The sequence below is a fragment of the Carettochelys insculpta genome, chromosome 8 (assembly GCF_033958435.1).
Source record: "Carettochelys insculpta isolate YL-2023 chromosome 8, ASM3395843v1, whole genome shotgun sequence".
Taxonomy (NCBI): domain Eukaryota; kingdom Metazoa; phylum Chordata; order Testudines; family Carettochelyidae; genus Carettochelys; species Carettochelys insculpta.
This window is the reverse complement of record NC_134144.1, coordinates 60,938,547-60,958,754: the sequence shown is the minus strand read 5'-3', so window position 1 is coordinate 60,958,754 and position 20,208 is coordinate 60,938,547. Positions and strand designations below refer to the sequence as shown.

Below are 20,208 nucleotides of genomic sequence, written 5' to 3'. Positions count from 1 at the left end.
TGAGATTTCTGGCTCCATGACAGCATGTCTGAGATTAACAGAGGACTGGAAACATGCTTGTCTGTATGTAGCAAAGGACTATGAAGAGACAAATAGGTCTTGGGACTGCAGAAGGTTTATGAGTAAGTTGCTGAACATCAGAGCAAGCTAACAGACAGGACTATTACTTTATAATGTTACTCCAGGTTTGCTTTCTTTTATATTGAAGAAAACTGAACCCAGATGCAAGGATTATGAACTTGGGAGTAGCCTAACACATCAGACACCAATGGGCGCTGAGCCCACAGTTATTGATGATGATGATGATAACACTTCAATAGCATAAAATAACACCTGCTAAACAAAGGCAATATTAATTGTTGTCAAAAATCAACATTGTGGTTGATGTTACATGAGATATACCCTGTGCTTAACTTTGAGCCTTTAAAACCCCAATCCTGCAATGACAGATGAACAACAAGAATAAAACAGACATTTGTAGACCCAGATGATTATTATTACATTCTTTAAATAAAAATGGATGTTGTGGTATGTTTAGCTGGGTCTGCATCAGAAGACATCATGGAAGGAGTGGAGTTTTGGAAGAAGTGGGTGGGATCATTGGGAAGGAAGGGATAATGATGCTGACACCAAAGGCTGAATGCAGAGGATAAAGTGCATTGTGATCAGAAATGAGCAGAGACACTGAGATGCAAAGTTAAGTTCTGCAGAACCTTCAGAGCTAACATAATAGTCTGATATTGTTTCAGCAGACAAAAGGCTAGTCTACACTAACTCCCTACTTCAAAGGGAGGATGGTAAGTAGGGTGTTCGGAGTTTATTAATGAAGTGCTGCAGAGTAAAGGGACTTCGAAGTACCAGTGGGTTAGCCACAGCTAGACATGAGCCAGCACTTTGAAGTTTAACACTTCTAAGTTGCTGCAGGGGGGAATTTGCAGCACTTGATTAATAAACTCCCGACGCCCTACTTACCATCCTCCTTCGAAGTAGGGAGGTAGTGTAGACACAGCCAAAATGAAGGAAGTGGGTAATCAAATAACACAATATGGTTCAAGAAAAAGGCTATGATTTTGGCTGCTGGGTTCTGAGAGGCCTGGAAGCAAATGCTATATGATGTAATTATTGCAGAAGCATCTAGAGCATCCAAGTTAGATCAAGGCCCCACTTAACTTAGCTCTGCGTGACCATAAGAAGATATGATATTATACTCTATGGAGATTAGACAAACATGGGAGGTAAAAGGAAACGAGTTTCTGAGAGGCTGAATGACTTGACCATGGTCACCTAGCACGTGAACACAGAACTCAGAACAGGAGCCAAATTTTCAAACAACAGTTCAGCATCTTATCCAATGGACCAAGCTGCCTCTTTTCCTGGTCCTAACAAGATAAATGGTTCACCATGCTACTACTGCTTGGAATAAGCATGGCTATGTACATCCGTGTTGAAACCTTCACTTACCCCACAGCTCTAGAATCACAGGGCTAGGAGAGACCTCAGGAAGTCAAATTCAGCCCCCTGCCCAAAGCAGGATCAACCCTAACTAAATCATCCCAGCCAGGACTTTGTCAAGCCAGGACTTAAAAATGTCTAGGGATAGAGATTCTACCACTTCCCTATGTAACCCATTCTAGTGCTTCACCACCCTCCTGGTGAAATATTTTTTTTCTAATATCCAACCATAGATCTCCTCCACTGTAACTGAGACCACTGCTCCTCTCTCTGCCATCTGTCACTTCTGAGAACAGCCTCTCTCTGCATCCCCCCTCACTCTTCCCTTCTGAAGAATAAACAAGCCCAAATCTCTCAGCCTCTCCTGGAAAGTCATGTGCTCCAGCATCCCAATCATTTCCTTTGCCTTCCACTGGACCCTCCTGAATGCGTCCACATCCCTTCTGTAGTGGGGGGCCCAGAACTGGACACAATATTCCAGAGCTGGTCTCACCAGGGCCAAAAACAGGGGAATAATCACTTCTCTAGTTCTGCTGGAAATGCTCCTCCTAATGCACCCTAATATGTCATTCACCTTCTTGGCTACCAGAGCACACCGTGACCCACATTCAGCTTCTCATCCACTGTGATCGCCACAACCTTTTCTGCCAAACTGCTGCTTAGCCAGTCAGTCACCTGCTTATAATTGTACTCTAACAGAAAAGAGCCGCGTGTAAACACAAAAAATGTGGGTCTGCATCCAGTCTGCATCTGCTAGGTTCAACCCTTCATCCAATCCGCCATCCACTACCTGGATTTAAACTGCATCCACATCCATACATGCAGCAGCAAGCTACCTGGGAGGGAATGGGAGAGGGAAGGAAAAACACTTGAGACGGGTATGGTCCTGCAGAGAAGAGGCAGCATGAGAGTAAGGACTGGGGGTAAGAGGCAGCACCAGGAAAGAGTCCGGAGAAGGAGTGGGTTGAAGAGAACAGCTGTTGCATCATGTGCTGCTGCTGCTGCCAGGGGCTCATGAGCAATGACACTCACAGCAGCAGCAGCTATTATATTACAGCAAGGCTGAGGCGTACAGCATTTACCACTAGCCTACAGATTCTATTAAGCATACTACTGCTTCACCATTACAGGGAGATGAGACAAGACGGCCCGGCTAAATGGCTGTTTAATCTGACAGGTCAGGTGCATGCTTGGTGATGTATTTCCTTTCTAATCTACTTCCAGTGCACCGAGCTATCAAAGTTTGTTCTCCTAGCCTGCACAGCAACATTAATGCTAAAACACACACTTCAGATTGCTCAGATTTTAAGTGTCAACTGTAGTAATTATAAATGTGCAATCCAAACAGCATTCTATGGTACAAAGCCTTCAGTGCCTGGTTGCTTAGGGCCTCCTAGTTCAGCAAAGTTAATTGGAATTTTTCCAATGACTAAAGTCTTTGATTTAAATACATTTTGGGCTCTCAAGCCCTGATCCAGTAAAGCACTTAAGAATATGCTAAATTGCTTTACTAGATTGGGATGTGGAGAATAACAATTTCATTTTATAGCTACTTTCATTGTTTTTGAAATTTACTTTAATTCCACGTTGGGAAGAAAACAAGTCGTCTCATGGTATACACTAAGCAGCACAGGTGTGAGAACTGGGACTGCTGGGTATGCTGCAGCACCCCGAAGATCCCAGGCTAGCTCCCATTCTCCTGGCTGCAGAATCACACACTGGTGGGGACTTTGCTCCTGGCCTCAGATGGGGGGTGGACAGGAGTAAGGGGGTTGGATTACAGCTCTCCCACTCTTCCAAATGCTCCCAGGCCACTGTTGAGGAACCAACTTTGGTCATGCCTCATACATTTTTGGAAATTTGCTTTTCTCATGGAAAGACAAAGGACCAATATGGACTATACTTGCTCAGACTGACATAATGTACACTGAAAGAAAGCCCCACTGAAATGGGCTGGGCTACTCACAGAGTAAAGTGAATTCACTGTGAGCTCATTAGGGCAGGCAACATAAGCTGCATTTTCTGGTCTGCTCAAGGTGCTCTGTGCCTCCCAGGCAGTGCCAACTGGCCGTGTGAGAGGTTGGTGGTAGAGGATCTTTTTGTGTAGGTAGGCAAACCCAATGCAGATTTATAAATTGTAGAGACAGGACAGGCCCATCCTGAGCCAGCTGCTTCTGCTCATCTTATGCTCTAACATAACAGGCATGTCAGGGAACGAAAAAGACATGGTAGGAGTCGGTGGGCCGGATCATAGAGGAGCGGATCACATAATATACCTGAACTAGTACAGTTTGTCAGTATCTCAAACTTAAACTGGTTTAAGCAGTGGTGATTAGGGTTCCATTGCCAGGTCCCTAAACTGCTTTACGCTGCAGGGGAATCTAGTTTTGTATTCTTTTCTGATGGAAAGCACCTGACTTACTGTGAACAATACAGAAAACAAATAATAATCACTAATGATAATGGCAACCAGCAGCTAGCATACTCATCCTTTAATGGCACTAATTTTCTAAATATTGTCCTTAACCAAATAATTTTCACAAGCAGAGACATAAAGATGTGATTTTTGGAGGGTGAGGGAATTAATTGAAAAAGCTATTAATTAGTTTGACATGTGTGGGTTTTAAACACTTATTTTGCAAGTGTGATAAGTGATTGTTTTGACTGTCAACTAAAATCAGAGGAGGGGCTCAGAAAACATGTTGATGTGATATTGGAACAAGAACAGAACATGCACAAGTACTTTTTCCATGCTACTACTTCTTCCCATTATTACTGTATTACTCTATTACAACCGTCTTACAGTCCTGTGCTAGCTACCAGTTTTTTTAAAGAAATGCAAATTATCTACATGACTATTATATCTCAATATTTAATTAGTTTAGAAATCTCCTGTATGAAATTATGAACCTTGATCACACCACAGCTGCTCAATACCCACCATAGGTCTGTATCTATGCTGACATAAATTGGTACTATGCAACATCTGGGGCTATCCCATGTGATTGCAGACTCATGCAAACACAGATAGCTTGAGTCTTTGTAATGGCACAGGACGTAGCAAAATTAAATCATTCTCATAGCCAGAACATCAATTTGATGCCTGGGTCTATTTTCTCACCCAGTGGGAGCGACATGCCTCTTCTGCAGAAATTTTCTTGAAGTCTAATGTTGTGTCTGAGTTCTTTGAGGGATTTTAGCTCTCAGCCCCTGAGCCATTTTGATGTTGAACTGCTAACAGACTTGCTCATGGTACTGAACAACCTAGCACCTACACAACCCCCACACCACTCCTCCATTCTGGTGGCAATAGTTAACAGATAGCCTGTGACATGTGAAGCTGCAGGGAAGAAGTTAGTGTTAGGTACGAATGCATCATTCTTACAGTGAATCTTTCTGTATCTGGTTTGCAGGTAAATAATTAGTTCTTTACCACTGCCATAAATTAGAATATCTCTAACACTTATAAGGCTTTCTATTAGGCACTGATCTATGACCAGACAGTCAATCAGGTCAACAGCAAATTTTACAAGAATGTGTACCATTCTTTTATCCAAGCCATTAAATAAATTGGTACTGGAACAGCGTTCAATGTAAGCTGTGTGTGGACAGCCAACAGGAGAGATTCAGATGCTGCACAGCTGAGCGGCAGAGCATCCACAGTCACTCAGAGCCAGCAGCATATCTTTCTACTGATGGTGCAGATCTGCACTTGCGTTGCTGCAGATAACTAAGTTTATTCCACACATAGATGGATAAATTAGAGGGAGGATTGTACTGGACTGAAGGCTTACCCCTTCTAGTAGCAAATCCTAATAGAATATGTCCTCCCATTTTAACAAACTATTGATAAATATTCCAACTGTGGTCTTTCAAGCACGTACAACAGCTACCTTATAGTAATACCATCAAGAGCATACATTCCTAGTTTGCCACATGTGAATGAGTCAAAAGATTTATTAAAATCACAATTGCACCTCTTGGTTTATGACTACCTAGCTGACTGATGACACTATCAAGGAAAGGAGGGACGGTGGATTGCAATAATTTGTTCTTGACAAATTCATGCTAGTTATTCCTTTAAAGCTATTTCCCAGTTGATACTTACAACTGATAGCTAACTTTTTCTAGCATCTTTCCAGGTACCAAAGTTAGGCTGACTGGTCTTTAATTACACTGGTAGTCTTTGATCACCTTTAACATAGGTCTCCCTGCCTCCTTCAGTTTTCTGGGCCGTCACAGACATTTCATGAATTCTTGAATATAATTGCTAATGGTTCTGAGATCACTTCAGCTAATTCCTTAGGTACCCTGGGACTAATTCCATCTGACCCTACTGACTTGATCCATTATTTAAGTATTCTTTAACCTCTTCTTGCCATATTCTCTCCTGTGTTCCTTACATCTTGTTATTAACACTACTTGTAATTATCTGGACAGAAATTAAATTTTGGTTAAGACTAATGCAAAATAGTCATTAAACAGTCTCTTTGAATGGAAATCTATCAACCTCACAAGGAAGCTTGCACAAACTCAGACAGACATCATTTTTCTCTCCAAATTCAAATGAATGGACATCATACCAAATAGACTAAAGGTGAAAAATCCTTTGCAATCTACATACTGCACAGACTTCAGTGAGAGATTATGCCATGCACTCTTGAAGAAACTGAGGAACCACCTAATCAGCATCCTGTACAACAAACGAGATCATCAAAAAAGAACTCTCATATCTGGAGTCTTTCATAAAAAAACAACCTTCAACACAAACTTCCACACTGCTGAACTTTACTAAAATAAGACAGGAGACTTACATTAGACACTTCACTACTCTACAGAGGAAAAAGGACTGCAAGCTGTCTAAACTCCTGCCTGCCACACAGAGCCACAGCACTGGTACCACTAACTCAGCCAGCAATATCGTCAATCTGTCCAGCTACACACTCAGCTCAGCAGAAGAGTCTGCTCTTTCTTGGAGACTCTCTTTTTGCCCCACCACCTGCACAAACATAATACAGTTCTGCGGTGATCTGGAAGCCTACTTTCGCCATCTCAGACTCAAAGAATACTTTCAAGACAACACTGACCAGCACACCGTTACACAGACACCCTCCCAGCAGCACAAGAAGAATAACTCCACGTGGACTCCTCCTGAGGGTAGAAATAACAGTCTGGACCTATATATAGAATGCTTTTGCCGACGCGCACAGGCAGAAATTGTGGAGAGACAGCATCGTTTGCCTCACAACCCAGTCGTGCGGAACGCAATGCCATCCACAGCCTCAGAAACAACCCTGACATTATAATCAAAGAGGCAGATAAAGGAGGAGCTACTGTCATCATGAACAGGTCTGACTACCAGAAGGAGGCTTCCAGACAACTCTCCAATACCAAATTTTACAGGCTACTTTCCTCAGATCCCACCGAGTAATACACTAAGAAACTACACTATCTGCTCAGGACACTCCCTACACAAGCACAAGAACAGATTTATACCAACACACCTCTAGAGCCCCATCCGGGGCTATTCTACCTACTACCCAAGATCCACAAACCTGGATATCCTGGACGCCCCATCATCTTGGGCATTGGCACTCTCACTGAAGGACTGTCTGGTTATGTTGACTCTGTCCTCAGACCCTATGCCACCAGCACTTCCAGCTATCTCCGAGACACCACTGACTTCCTGAGAAAACTGCAAGACATTGATGACCTACCAGAAAACACTATCCTAGCCACCATGGATGTAGAGGCTCTCTATACCAACATCCCACACAAAGATGGAATAAATGCTGTCTGGAACAGTATCCCTGATGATGCTACAGCACATCTGATGGCTGAGCTCTGTAACTTTATCCTCACACACAACTATTTCAAATTTGGCAACGATATACACCTTCAAATCAGCGGCACAGCTATGGGTACCTGCATGGCCCCTAAATATGCCAATATTTTCATGGCTGACCTGGAATAGCGCTTCCTTAGCTCTCGTCCACTAACACCCCATCTCTACTTACACTACATTGATGACATCTTCATCATCTGGACCCATAGGAAGGAGACTCTGGAGGAATTCCACCGGGACTTCAACAACTTTCACTCCAACATCCACCTCAGCCTGGAACAGTCCACACAGGAGATCCACTTCCTGGACACCACGGTGCTAATACACAATGGCCACATCAATACCACCCTGTACCGTAAACCTACTGACCGCGACGCCTACCTTCATGCCTCCAGCTTCCATCCCAGACACACCACACAATCCATTGTCTACAGCCAAGCACTAAGATATAACCGCATTTGCTCCAACCCCTCCGACAGAGACAAACACCTACAGGATTTCTACCAAGCATTCTTGAAACTGCAATACCCACCTCAGGAAGTGAAAAAACAGAGCCAGACGTGTGCCACAAAGCCTCTGACTACAGGACAAGCCCAAGAGAGAAACCAACAGAACACCACTAGCCATCACCTACAGTCCTCAGCTAAAACCTCTACAGCGCATCATCAGGGATTTACAACCCATCCTGGACAATGATCCCACACTTTCACAGGCCTTGGGAGGCAGACCAGTCCTTGCCCACAGATAACCTGTCAACCTGAAGCAAATCCTAACCAGCAACTATACACCGCACCACAGTCACTCTAACTCAGGGACCCATCCATGCAACAAACCTCATTGCCAGCTCTGCCCACATATTTACACAAGCAACACCATTACAGGACCTAACCAGATCAGCCACATCATCGTGGGCTCATTCAGCTGCACATATACCAATATAATTTATGCCATCGTGTGCCAGAAATGCCCCTCTGCTCTATACATCGGACAAACTGGACAGTCTCTACGTAAAAGAATAAACGCACACAAATCAGATATCAGAAATGGCAATATACAAAAACCCGTAGGAGAGCACTTCAATTTCCCAGGCCACACAGTAGCAGACTTAAAGTAGCTATCCTACAGCAAAGAAATTTCAGGACCAGACTCCAAAGAGAAATTTCTGAGCTACAATTCATCTGCAAATTCGACGCCCTCAGCTCTGGCTTAAACAAAGACTGCGAATGGCTGGCTAAATACAGAAGCAGCTTCCCCTCCCTTGGTGTTCACACCTCCAGATCAACTGCTGGTAGTAAGCCTCACCCTTCCTGACTAAGCTAACCTTGTTATCCCCACCCTTGCTCTGGCTTATTTATACCTGGCCCTGCAGATTTCCAAGACCAGCATCTGATGAAGTGAGTCTGTGCTCACGAAAGCTCATGCTCAAAACTTTTCTGTTAGTCTATAAGGTGCCACAGGACCCTTCGTTGCTGTTTTGATGTTATCTATTAGTTTTATTTCCCAACTAAATAAAGGATCTATATTTCCCTTTGTCTTTCTCTTAATGTATTCAGAGACCTTCTGCTGATTGCCTTTCACAGTCAATGCTAGCTGTAACTCATTTTGTACTTCAGTTTTGTTCTGATTCTGTTCTTGCATGCCTGTATTTTGTGTACAAATAGCACAATCTGACAAGCTGACAAACTACCAAAGTTGCAGTTAATATAGTTCATAATGAGGAAAATCCCTGAAAATTCAGATATATTGTGCAACTCAGTATATGTTGTCTACTAGAAACAAAGTCATAATCAGTTATCTTATATTAGTTAATTAATAACAAAATCCTTTATGATTTAGAATGCCATTAAATATGGAAATAGTTTTCAAATACAGAGAGAGGTCTTCACATTTAGTTTTGATTGAAACAATTGTGTGTGTACACACATGCTATTACTACACACAATGGATGCACAGTGTACATACTGAGTCAACATACAAGTCAAACACTAAGCCAAAAGAGATAATAGAATAAGAAAAAAAGGAAAGGAGAGAGATACTTTTAATTATCTCCTTTCTTGCTCGACTTTCACATGCTATCTCTTTGAAGCATTTACTAACAACATCTGTACATGGGGAAATAATTGCTTGCTCATGCATAAAACAAAACAAAACAAAACAAAAACAGCTGTCATAATTTGAAGACTAACAAAATGATTTATTAGGTGATGAGCTTTCATGGGACAGACCTATTTCTTCAGATCTATATAATTTCCAGTGCAGACCCAAATAAATATTATGGAGGTCCAAAAAAATTTTCAATAAAAACTGATAAATCAAATACATGAACTGAAGGAGGGGGATAAGGGGAGGGGAATGTTAAGAGTCTTGCCTGAGATCATCACAAACATCAAAGGAAGGGAAGCAGTCTTTATAACATGTTATATAGTTGTTTTCTTTGTTCATACCAAGTGTTAATGGACTGAATTTGAATATGAAGTTCACAAATCTCCCTATGTAATCTGTTTCTAAAGTCACTTTGTTGTAGGACACATATTCTCACATCTTTAACAGAATGGCCTGCTCCACTGAAATGCTCACTGACTGGCTTATGTATGTTGAGATTCCTAATGTCTACTCTGTGTCCATTCATTCTTTGCACATGCATAGCACATGATGTTCTCAATATTAACACTTTTTGATGTAGCTCAGGAGAAAAGTAATTGCTCTCAGATGACTGGCTATGCATATTTTTCCAAATCTCAAATATATACTGTATTTCAAATTTTACACACAAGTAGGTTTACTGCCCAGATACACTTGGTTGAATGTGGGATCATTAACAGTTTACGGATGTAATAGTTTATCGTATATCAAACAACCTACCCACTCTTGTGCTTTGTGATAAGGGAATTACAGGCCACTCACCCTCACTGAAGATACGACAAACCCCAGAACGTCTATGGAGCTGTGAGTGAAAGTATTTTTCTCCATCTTGTCATGTAGGGTTTTTGGTCAAGTCTCTCCAGAATGGTTTGGACATATATGATATATTACTCACAGTTGTCATCAAATATGTCATCAAGATACACTAGTATATATAGGATGCTGGACATCCCAAAATATTTTACTGAAAAGATGTTGGAACATGTCAGTTAGACATAATGTTAGACATAATGACATAATGTTAGACATAATGGCATTACAAGGTACACAAAATGCCCATAGTGGTAAAGGTAGTCTTCCATTCATTAGAATAAAGTTCAGATGAAAACACATTAGCACGTGACCGGTTTCGTTTTCCACTATCTACCAATATGAGGTGTACAATGTTATCTACTCCTTATTTTAGTTTTGTGAGCTTTCAGGCAGCTGCCCTACAGTCCTATGGTTTGGATGCAAGTTTTTCATTGTTCTCTGCTTAAGGGCTCAGTACACAACACAGAAGCAGAGATTGCTGCTTTTTATTTTATTTTTTTACAAAGTGGACTGGTGCCCCAGAAGGTGAGGTCTATTAGTGACTGAATCCCTTGGCTAGGTTCTTCTGGAGGTATGTGTGTAGGAGGGGCAGCTTAGGTTCTGACACAGCATAAATATGGTCAAATGGAATCTCCCCACCTGTCTACAAGTCCATACGCAGTTGTAGTCTCAGCGCAGGAGCACAGAATCAATATCTGTCTTTCCAAATACATCAGCAAATTCACCATATTTAAAAAAAAGTGGGTGGGGAGCTGGCAGGAATTCATTGGAATTCATAGGAGCTAACTCTGGTCAGCTATCTCCTCCCACCACCCAGATAATTACTACTCCAGTGATATGGGGCTAGATTTTTTTTCAAGTCTTTGCTCACCCAGATATGTAGATAACTGAAGAGGAAACTCCTCATAACCTCATTTCAATGTTTTTGAAAATCTAATTGCCAGTCTGCATCTTTAGGAGCCCAAAGGCTTGTATACATGGGGCAGCAATGCACACTGGTGGTGTGCAGGCCTGCCACTGGTGGGGAGACAAATGGGACCCAGCAACTCAAAGGGGAGATGGGCTCCTGGCACTACTTCTGCTACTGTGGCAGTGCCAGTGGCCAGAGCTCCAGGACCTTTAAATCGGCATCCAAGGGCTGCAATGCATGCTCCATGCAACCCTGAGGACTTGGGGGTGGGGTTTTGCCATGCTCTGGTTGGCGTGATGGGGTTGGCTGGCCCTGTCTCTTTCACCCAAGGCCCCAACCCTTGTGGGAGTGTGGAGCTCTCACTCCCCCTTAGTTTGCCCAGGACCTGCTGAGGCTGTTGGCTCACCTGGTAGTGTGTGATTTCGAAAGCTTACTAATGTGCTGCATATTAATTGGTATACATAGACCCTGGTAACCTGTGCTGTCCTGACCTGTTTGTTCCTGCATCCCCGACACATTCTTGTTTCCTGCCCCAGGTTTCTGACTCCTAATCCTTGACTTGATTCCCAAATCTGAGTCCAGCTCAGACTCGTGGCTTGACTCCTGCACTAATCAATTGTGTTGTAGTGTAGTAACGGAGAGAAAGCTGTGCTAGTCTATATACTATCAAAACAAAAAAGCAGTCCAGTAGCACTTTAAAAACTAACAAAATAATTTATTAGGTGATGAGCTTTCATGGGACAGACTCACTTCTTCAGATCTTAGACAAAGAGTTAATGGGCACAAAACAGACATAAAAACACTCCTGATCCACAAACCGGTCAGTCAGCATTTTAATGGAGTGGGCCATTCTGTTAATGACCTCAAGGTTTTGTGTCTTACTGAAGAGGAATTTTCACAACAGATTGGAAAGAGAGGCTGCTGACCTCTCTTTTATATTCAAATTCGACACATTAACACATGGTTTGAACCAGGATGGGAATTTTTTTAGGTCATTATAGGGGCTCTTTTGCATACTTGGCTTAATCTAATTCTCGACTTCCCCCGCACCTTCTGCCTCTCTACTCTCTGATTTGCTCACCTTGATAATATTTTTCTGATTTGTCAACCTTGATTACTATTTTTGGTTCTCTGTGCCTTAAATATTGAGTCTGTTCTGGTATGGCTATGATTTGAAGAAGTGGGTCTGTCCCACAAAAGCTCATCACCTAATAAATTATTTTGTTAGCCTTTGAAGTGTTACTGGACTGCTTTTTTGTTGTAATATAATGGAGTGTGTGGGAGTGAAAGTCAGGCTGGATGTATATGTGACAGGCTGAGCAGCTCACAATGGTTAAGGATGACCTCCTGCTCTCTGTAACCCAAGCTGGCAGGTAACACCTCTGTCCCTGAACAAAGAGCAGAGAGGATCTGAGCTGGGGTTTGAATAACAGGCGGCAGTTGGAAGGTGTGGGGAGAGCTGGAAGTCAGCTAGCCTGTGGAGGGGAGGCTAGACCCAAGATGTGGGCACCTTTCGAGCTCCTCTCCCCAAGATGGAATGCAATGACTGACCCCGCCTGCTGTACTGACACCTCTGCACTGTGCTGTGTCTCTGTCGAATAATAAACTTCCCTTTCTACCTGCTGAGTGAGAGTCATTCCTGCCTACAGATGGGGTGCAGAGCTTGGGGACCCCTGAACCCCATAACACCAACCAACTCCCAGTTGTGACAGTTTGTACAGACCCACTCTAATACCTCTGGGGTTTTTTTCATGGGGAGTGATGGAATCAGCAGCATTCCCTTTCCCCAAGGAGTGCCGGATTCACTGGTGTGGGTCATCCACCTTTAGGGAGACAATGTAGTACGGGGGTCCAAATGATGCAGCTGATAACTAGAAACGAGATGCTGCTTGAACAAGTGTTTCAGACTCCCTCAGAGAACACTGGGCATTAGACTCATCTCTTTCCAAACAATGACTGACAGTTCCCTTGATAAAATGTTTCATTGGGAACCATCAGAGATTCTGAGGGCAGCCTCTCGTTACTTCAATTTACTCTTCTCATGAAGCCAAGAGAGATCTGGTAATTAGCTGACCAGAAGATCATTGTTCTGCAGCTTCCCCTTACTAGATGGTGAAAGGCCAGTGCTAACCAACTGGAATGCCTGCCTACAGTTAATCTCAACAGATTTTCATGACTTGCATCACACTCCCTTGGCCCAGGACACTCTATGGAATCTCTGCCAGTGCAGCACAATCATATTGGCTCACAACTGGCAGAGAGTGCAACAAGGTGGTTCAGCTATATCAGTTCTAATGGGTCTTACATTAGAAGGCTGAGGACAAGCTGGCCTGAGGAGAAATCCAGTCAGGACTGGATGCCTTCATTGACTTTGATATTCAGATAATCATTTTGTTATGTGAGCAGCAGGAGAAAAGAAGAGGATAATTGCAATGTTTGAGGGGATCTGGCTAAGAAAAAAAAGTGCCAGAAGAAATCAGACTAATCCAGTTCCTGAATTCCTTCAGGGTGCATCATAGGTGCCATCTCTGATAAAGCCTTCCTAGCACAACTAGATTGAAGTACCTCCATCCTTCTCCCACACAAAGACAAATTGTTGATCAAGAAAAAATGGGAAGAACACAAGTTGCTATGTTGCCACAGTCAATCTTCCGGAGTTCAATTTAGCACTCTTAGTGATGACTAAACCGAATTTATAGGGTGCCCCTATCAACTGCTCCCCATTATGAGTAAGAGAAACAATGGGAGTGCAGGATCCCACTGACCTCTCTTAGTTGAAAGTGTGCAGAAGCCAGAATTAAGGTATGTCAACTTTAGGTACATAATTAACATAGCTGAAATTGCATACCTTTATTCAACCTTCCCCTGTAGTGTAAACTTGCCCTTAGCATATTTTTATGTTGATCAGTTTTACCTGGGCAGCACTTATGAATGTAGTGAAGTGTGTTATTCAAAATCAGATTACCAATCAAGAGATCCTTTTAAAAATTTGGAACTGAATTTGTCTGGAAAACCCTTTCTATTCCCTATACTCTATAACACAAAGCTAAGAATATTTGAAATGGTGTCTTCATTGTTAGTAGAGGTAAAAATAACTTGAAACAGTGAGCACCAACTCAATTTTCTTACAGTAAAGTACTCTAATGAATCAAATTAAAAGTTTGCTCTCGAAAACTGCAAACTTTTTCATGCGTACCACAAAAATATCACTACTCAAACAACAGCTATTCCTCTGAGCTCTTACCCTAGTCTGTATAAAAGACTGTACAACTAGGTTAATAAAAAGCCACTGCAACAACTTCAGAACAATAGCAGGATTATCCAATTATCTCACTGCTGATAAAAACCTAAACTTGGCATTCTGCATGAGCAGCATGTGGCATGCTAATCCTGTAAGCAATCCTAGAAATAGTAAATTACAGTATATGAGTCTCTCTGTTACTTTCACAGAGTCATGGGGTGGTGTGGAGGTATGGATTCACTGCCACCACATTCTTTAGCATAAAAAACTGTTCCTAGCCTAGTATACTAATCCCTGTTCAAACAATTCCCCATTGTTTCCTTTCCTCATCTTCCTTATTCACTTAGGCTGGGTCTACACGTGCCCCTTCCTTTTGAAAGGAGCATGTTAATGAGCAGGTTTGAAAGATGCTAATAAGGTGCTGCAATGAATATCACAGAGGGGAAGAAGGGCTTTCGAAAACTGGGGGGGGGGTCCTTTCGGAAGGTCCCGTCTCCACGGGTGGTACGTGAATCAAAAAGCCGCATTTTCGAATCGCCGTGGCCATTGTTATGCTAATGAGGTGCTGCATATTCACTGCAGCCCCTCATTAGCATCTTTCAAACCTGCTCATTAACTTGCCCCTTTCAAAAGGAAGGGGCACGTGTAGACCCAGCCTTAGACCATGGTTCTCCCCTATTTCACATCTATATTGACTTCCTTTCCCCTGCTGACCTAAACTGAAATTTCTTACATACCTTATGTTATTTGTATCTTGTGCAGAATAAAGTACATTGCTGGTGGTTAATAAATAACAAAAACAAAAGTTACATGTTAACATACCTCATGGTCAGTACGTATAGCACAGGTGATCCAAGCTCATCCCGCTTTCACATTTCACTTTGATTTAACACTGATTCTTACTTTGGCTTACCCACAAACAAGTGCAGGTTTGTGGTATGCATAAGCCTATTGCTCTTGCAAGCTATTTGGCTAATTGATCATGGACGTGTATTCCTACACTGTTATGTATTGCAGTTGGATGGGTGATAATCCTTGTATAATTGAAGGCCATGGATACTTTGCCATTACAGGATGAACCTCTCTAATCTGGCACTCTCTCGTCCGGCAACATCCATAATCAGGCATGATTTTAATTAGTGTTATGATCACTTATCATGGGTGTGGTCAAGTTTCCTGTGATTTCATAAAGTTTGTTTACAGCAATCAGTTTTGGCTCTCAAGTTATGTCTACACAAGGAACTAACTTCGAAGTTAACTTTGAAGTTAGGCATTACATCGAAGTAGCCAGCAGAGAGTATACACTCATTTTTTCCCTTACTTCAAAGTTAACTTCAAAGTAGGGAGCCCAACTTTGAAGTCCTTACTCCATTGCTGGGAATGGATTAGTGTCCTACTTTGAAGTTTAACTTTGAAGGAGGCTGTGTGTAGATGTGCAAATTTGAAGTTATTTTTGTGATGTAGGCACAGCCTCAGTGTTCTATGCTGTGATTTATCTGTAATTTACTCATAAATGTCTTCTAAGAGTCCAGAAAGCAGTGGAACTGTTGGTAATGCTGCTAGACAATACTGACTTCCCATTAGCTGCCAAATTCTCTCGTTTGGCACTGGTCAGTATCTGAGGGTGCCAGACAGAGTGGTTCAACCTGTAGTCTAGTTCCTGTTCCAGGCATGCAGGTTTGTGCAGATTGATGGTCTTTTGTGTATGATTTTTGGGTTTACATGTGTATGTTCACATTAACAGAAAGTAATTTGTAGTTGTAGTGAGTGGGTGTGGCTAGGGGGTGGCAAGGAGTCATTATTATGTGGGGGGTTTTAAAGGCATTCTTTCATTCGCTATTAATTAGTATGTGGACCAGATGTGTGTGTTGTTATCTTTATAGATACCGGTATACTTTATCAGTGGCATATCTGGCAGCCTCACCCTTTTTCATTCATTGGTGATATGAATATAACATTTATTTTAAGTGGTAATTACTGATGGTAGCTCTACATTATGAAACAGATATTTGGCTGTACTTTATCTAATGTGCCTAGTATCTGTTTTACATGACATCTTTTATCAGGTGGCCCACTAATACACTGCCCTGATACTGGTAAAAAGAAACATGTTGTAACTGGGATCACTATGTACCACATGCTCTTAATAGGACAGACTCTTCCATAATCTGCACTGCTAGAATTATCTGTGCCATCCTCCATCCAATAAAGAAGCCCACCTTACTGCTTATAAGAGCAAAAGCAATTTTGGCATATATGCTCCTCCCCCTTTTCATATTTGCAAGTGACGCCTGGGAGTGGGGGGTAGGGAAAGTTACAGCATAGCCTTTTTTTTGTTGTTTTCATTGCTATACACCATCTTATGTCCTTCTCCCAACGTGCACATCTGCAAACCACACTTCCTTCTTGCTGAAAAGCACTGGAATGTTTTACTAATGTTGCTTTGCAGCTGGAACATAATACTGGTTTACACAGGATGTTATTCTTCTTTTCTAATTCTGCAGACCATATGGGAGCATAATGGTCACAGTGCTGAAAACATTTAGAAAGCACATTAACTTTAGAGTCGACATCATCAGAGGGGCTTATTCTGTAATCTTTAATGCATTATAAACTATGGCCAATATTTTCAAACTTAGATGATGAAAGTTAGGTGTCTAAATCAACATTTACATGCATAAATAAGTGGTCTGATTTTCAGAGGAGCAGAAGCTCATACGGCTCCCTCAGAAGCCTATTCAGCATCTATGTTTGAAAAGTTGGTCCATATTTCCAGTGAAAATTTAGGCAGAATATACTCCAAGTTGTTACTTCTCTAACTCTTAATATTTACATGTGCCACTTTCTTTGTGATATATTTTAGGAACATACAGTATTGAGTTCCAGCCACCCATCAGATGCAGTTTTTTGGGTACAGTCTAATACATTAATTTACAGAGCTGTGCAGCTCTGGAAATCTTCCTATGAACTACAGTTAAACATACCTTCTTTACTCCTACCAAGTTTAGGCACACATTGCCTCCCTGTCAAGCATGTACATAATGTACTGCTTAGTAAACGTAGCTGTTATCGGCAGTCTTGTCACTCTGCAATGGTTAATGATAAATCGGTATGGTTAATTATTAAAGAATGCCAAGATTGTTTCAGATGAATGTAATTACTTCTGGCTTTACACCCTGCTGTGCTTAATGCGATGGATCTCAACCAGCAGCACAGTCCCCATTTGCGCCATATTGATTAATGACGCAAAAAAACATGTTATCCTCTCCAACTGGCCAACTTACAACCACTCTGCATGCAGAATTCGCACTGAATTCCTGTGCAAGAAGGGCTGCAGGCTGAAGCCTGAAGACAATAATGAGATTACTGGAACATCAAGTTTATGACTGTGTGATTTTTCTATTTGGAGAATTAAATTTTCCTTATTCCCCTTAAACCGTCCTCTTCTAGGCAGCCACTTACATACCAAACCCCAAAATATAGATTAACATTAACGCTATTTCTTGAATCAAGTTTTTTTCTTTGCTTATGTCATGATTTTGTAAATGTAATACTTATTTGAAAAACTCATAAGATTATTGGATGAAAGGCAATATAGAAGTATAGTGTTATTGTTATTTTGAATTTTTAACTGATATTTACAATAATTTTCACAAGGGAATGGAAACTAACACATTTCATGCTGTTTGTGAGAACCACTTTGGATGTCAAATGCATTGCATTTACCCAATATTTTCCACAGATTTTGTACCTGAAAACTCTTTTTTGTCTGCAACTTCAATCGTTTCATAGACTTGGCAAAGACTTTGACTCAGGACATTACTTAAGCCAAATAGTTTAACTTAAAAAATACTTAAGTCGATCCATATGAACATGCTTAAGAAGGAACAGACTTAAAACATATACCCAGGCTAAAACCAATAATACTAGACCCTGCAAACTCTGTAATCCTGAAACTAAGTAAATTTACAATAACAGAAACTTTCTTTTAAGCTTTTCCTGGAAGATGGGGCTCTGTCTGGGGTTGCAGTGTTAGCACAGTAAACTATACTACTATTTGAGGCACAGTATTTAAAGGACTGTTCTTACCAATTGCTCTCCTTGTACGCCCCATGCTGCATACTGTAAAACTGAATCCTCTACTTCTGGAGGGTTTAACTCCCAAACTTCCCTTGAAAAAATGTAAACATTTTTACTTGCACACATTAAAACCATCACATGTTTAAGCATTGAAATATACATATACTGCATTGCAGAAACAAATTCACTTACCTTGTATGTATGTTATAAATCACATATGAAGCCGTATAAGAATAATGAAAAACCTGTAACAAGAAAGAGAGTGCTGAATGAGAGCTATAAATACTGAACCTAAGCATGAAGAATACATTGTATTGCCAGTATTTATAGTCTTCTACACATTTGTTTTCTTGTTATCTAAATTAAAATTTGTGTCAGTATTAATCAAAACTAATAGGTTTCATCTATGATTTGTATAAAGTATGAAGGATATACAGTGTTAGGGCTGTTCTCAATGTACACTATGGTTAGTTAATTTTATCAATCACTAAACCTGTAAAAAAATTCTTCCACAAAAATTAGGGAAATCTTTCCTGACAGGAAAATAATTCCCTCCTTACAGAAAATGATAAAAAGTACCAGGAACAAAAAATACTTTTGTTTTGCAAGTTTATATCAAATTATAGTCAAAACCAAGGTCTAAGCCTGGACTGCCCATATCATTTTCTGAACTTTTAGTGGACAGTGATATGTAGCAAATGACAGCCACTGACGGGACCATCCTGGATGGTCACACATAGCCTTTTTAATTCGAAATGAAATAATAGTAAGGAGAACAGCCAACTACAGAATTACACTCTAACAAAAGTATTCATTTAGCTAAATTACCTGACTCCTTAAGACAGAAGTGTTGTGTTTTGCCTAAAAGAAAGTTGGAGGCTTGATAATTAGGAAGATATATAAGAAGATGATGGAGCTGCATAATGAGAATCAAGCAGAAGGTATTTAAATAAACCAGAATGCAAAGATGCTGTAAAATATTTACCAAAAAGTCTGAAAGTAGGTTGGTAAAACTTTACCTAACTACACTGAAATGTATCTGACGGTTATATCATGTTACTATGCCATTAACTATGATTGGCCTCTTTTGCCAGTCCTCATAAGAAAACAAAAACAAACAACCAAAAATCCCTCAAATAATGATAATAAAACACAACAGGTTTTTCCTAGCACTACATTTACGCAACTATATGAACAAATGAAATTGGTACTAAGAAGATGGTTATAATGTTATAGTCTATACCACTGAGATATTTGCATGTAGTTGACAATGAGAGAACAACCTGGCTTTTTTATTGCAATGAAAATTAACAGGAAACCATAGTAGGAAACTCAGCCATAAACTCCTTCTTCACTGTTAACATTTCCCCCAAGGAAACTCACTCCCTGACCACACGTCAACATATAACCGATAAGGAGATTTATTTAGCATTAGCTTAGCATTATTCAACAACATTACTGTAGTTTTTGGAGAGGCCACTGTAAGGCTACTGCAGTGGAAACATGAAATGTCAGTGTCCCATTATGGTGTGTAGAGTTGACAAGGCTCAGCAGCCTATGGCAAATAAATCATATTGGACATATCTGCTGAGATAAGTTAGAAAATGTTCCCCACGTCAGTTGCAATCCTGATTTAGGAACCATGAAAACAAACTTTTATATAATATAGACAGCATGGGTCCCCTCTGAATATTTTGCTGATTTTTTTCCCACCACTGTGAACTG

General features: G+C 41.0%; 1 protein-coding gene across 1 annotated transcript in view; it reads right to left on the bottom strand.

Moving 5' to 3' along the window:
* Window positions 1-18,709, bottom strand: part of DPP10 (dipeptidyl peptidase like 10) — a 111,232-nt gene extending 92,523 nt beyond the window's left edge. Inside the window, exons 1-2 of the mRNA XM_075000693.1 lie at window positions 18,676-18,709; window positions 18,493-18,574 (exon numbers count right to left, since the gene is read on the bottom strand). The gene's annotated coding sequence lies outside the window, so the exon portion shown is untranslated. The remainder of the gene's footprint in view (window positions 1-18,492; window positions 18,575-18,675) is intronic.
* Window positions 18,710-20,208: the final 1,499 nt, after the last annotated feature.